Consider the following 3,401-nt stretch of genomic DNA (forward strand, 5'->3'; position numbering starts at 1 on the left):
CAAACATCGTTGCCTAGGTCAGTAATAATATTGAGAAACAATTTATACTTTCATTTATTTTTAGCCGTGCCCCACGGTTTCACCCGTTTTAATAAGACAATGTATTAAGAAACTATTTTAAGTACATCACTCTATGATATATATATATATATATATATATATATATATATATATATATATATATATATATATATATATATATATGAGGTAGTGGGAAGCAAAGGGATGTAAGTGGCAAAATTAAAAATTTGGAGATAACCAGTACACATGGTAGGTGAACCTCTCCTCTGTCTTGGGGCAAGGGATGGTGCTAGTAGCCCTGGTAGGTGTTGCTGTACAGCATGATTTAGAAAAAAAAAAATTCAATGAAAGCCTACCAAGGACATAATCTTTATATGCGTTTTACTCAAAACTTGAAAATGTCCACTTGTATCCCTTTGCTTCTCACTGCTTCATATGATGTATAAAAAGAAAAAATGACATGTCTTGATCCACAGCAATGTTTTCCATTAAATAAGAAAATTGAAAAAAGAAAAAAAAAATCAATAATAAAAATAATTGAAAACCCTTCATTTATAAATTAAGTAATTTTTAATGAGCCGGGTAGTAAATGCTGAAAATCTTCCCACTCGCAGCCGGGTTCAAACCCGCGACCCTAGGGTTGCTGACCCAGCGCTTTACCGACTGAGCTACATGTTTGAGCTATTGATGCAACAAAAAATACATTATGATTATTAATGATTTAATTTCAATTTATTGATGCTCCACTCCTGTTAGTCATGGCGTGATGTTATAAAGTCTGTAGCCTTCCTCAATAAATGGAGTATTCAACACAAAAAGAATTTTTCAATTTAAACCAGTTCCTGAGATTAGCGCATTCAAACTAACTCTTCTGCTTTATATTGTTAGTGTAGAATACCTGAAGAAAGTATTTTTTATAGACAGCAGTAACTGATTATTTTAACTTGTTGTATCAAAATGGAACAAAGTTAAAAAAAAAAAAAACATTTGCCCCAGGGCTGTTACAAGAGAATTATCTTGTGACTTTTTGGTGTGTGTGGTGAGCTTTTTGCACGGATGAAGAGGATCCATTGTAGCCTTGAAAAAGTTTTTTGCTATACTTTCTTGAGAATTGGTGCTTTGTTTACGTTGGTTTTTCACTTTTAATTTTCAATAAAAAATAATTGAAAAAAGACTGTAGCACAAAGCATATCGGATCATTTTACATTTAGCTGTAAGATTGTTAGCAGTAGATCGTTATAAAGCATTTAGTGGGGAAAAGATTGTTTTTTCTATTTTTATTTCGTAAATATCATAGGAGTAAACAGTTAACCACAAATTGTTTTTTACTAAATATTGTTATATTTTGTTAAGAAAATGTTATCTGATAATGAGCGACTCTGATGTCTTTGATGCATATTCATCAAAAAGTTTCAGTGATGAATGTAATTAACTCGTTTACACTTTCTTCATAATATAATATTTTCCAATTTCTTTTAGCCCATTTGTGAGTCAATCCAACACTTTCCCCACTGCTGAAATTGTAGACAGAGCTTCACTATACTGCCATGTGCAGGTAAACGGCAGTATCTGCAGAAATGAGTTTTAGAGATATTTGAAGAAATGTGTGTAAGATTCCACATTAACCACAGGGAAGTCTTGGAATTAGACATTTTTTCGCGCCTTTTTTTCAGCGGAAACCAAATAAGAAAGCTTGTAAAATAAAGCTAACATACAATAGATGACAAAAATTTTAAATGAAAAATTTGCAGTTGCTGCCCTTTACCTGCACATGGCAGTATACGTACACATGTTTCTGTCAAAAAAAATAAAGAAAGAAAGAAAACCAATACTCTTTTACCAGTTTTTCAAAAACGACTGGTACTTTAATAGGTTATGCAGAGTAATAAACTTTGGTTTCAGCAAGTAAAAACATTAATTTTTGGGTTTTTTCCTTAAATTTTATTCAGAGCATTTTTATGTGTCGTTATTACTGGTCTTAATTTTATGACTGCTTTATAAAAAAATTTGGGATTGCATTTTTTTTTTAATAATAAATGTTCCCAAGCTAATATTTTCAACAGTTTACTCAACCAATCAGAAAGATTTTAATCTGATTTGTTCTTGTTCAGCAAAAGATTAAATATTAATTTCTTTTCCCCTGCACAATTTCACTACATTATATCATTTGAGCTTGATTCTTTAGCTGTTGGTCATTTCTGTAGCTCTCATTACCATCTTCACAAACATTATTCCCATATTTTCTGGCTACCTAACCTGAATGGTGAAAACTTACTAAATTAACTAAAGCAACCATCACAGTTTTTATTTGTTTTTTTCCCCTAAAGGAAGAAATAAATGGATTCGCCAAAAAAAAAAAAAAAGAATAAATTTTAAAAAATGGGGTGGAAGATTAAAGCAATTTCTTTTTAAAAAGGATATTGCTTGTTTATCTGAGCATGACCCATACATTTTATATATAGATAGGTATCTGTGAAAAATAATACAAAACAAAAGGAGCCAATGTATTTTTCTGTCTAACTTGTAGGATAACACTTGAACCAATTTACTGTCCGACCATCACGAGAAAAGCCACCGTCAAAATGTCTCCGCCTGTCTACTGCTATAGCTACAAAGCGCGCCTCGTATTTGCAAGGGAAGCTTAATGTTAGGAAAACCTGTATGACTGCACAAAGGCGAGCAGACGAGTGGCGAAATGGCACTAAAAAGCCTTCCTGATAACCCTACCAGAAAACGAACAAAATCCGTTTCTATGGCAGTAGACGGGCTCAGACTTGACAGCGGGAGCTTTTCTCGTAAAAGACAGACAGTACGTGCATTAGTTTGCCATTATTTTCCATATTATCAAATTTAAATGATTCCATTTTCTTCTGAAATTATACTTGCTGATGCATATGTTGGGCTAATTTCAGATTAAGTTGTTCAGTCAGTTACAGTCATTTTATGAATTGGTATTAATGAAACAATTTTTTAAAAAATATTCCTCTGCACAAAACAAGAAAAACAATTCCTGCTGCTGCGGCTGCCGCCACTCTCTGTGACAGTTTCTTCCGCTTGCACCTCAAGTTCTCGTGAATCAAAATTTCATGAAATTTATTTGAAAGTTTTATGATTTAAAGAGACATTTCTGAGGAAAAAAGTTGATATTAAGTATTTATAGAAATGAATAGTAGTTTTAGAGTTATTTAATTTGAAAGTCAGATTTTTTCTCCTCTATTTGTGCTACCCAGACCTTCAACTAATCAATCAATTTGTTTTTTGATTGAAAGCAGATCCGCATATTTACCCGTAATGGAGCTCTTTTTTTTAAATACGACTTTTTAAGGGAAAAAATATAATCTTAAAACGTTTCTAGTGGGCATCTTTCTCAATCCCTAATG

The sequence above is a fragment of the Uloborus diversus genome, chromosome 8 (assembly GCF_026930045.1).
Source record: "Uloborus diversus isolate 005 chromosome 8, Udiv.v.3.1, whole genome shotgun sequence".
Classification (NCBI taxonomy): Eukaryota; Metazoa; Arthropoda; class Arachnida; order Araneae; family Uloboridae; genus Uloborus; species Uloborus diversus.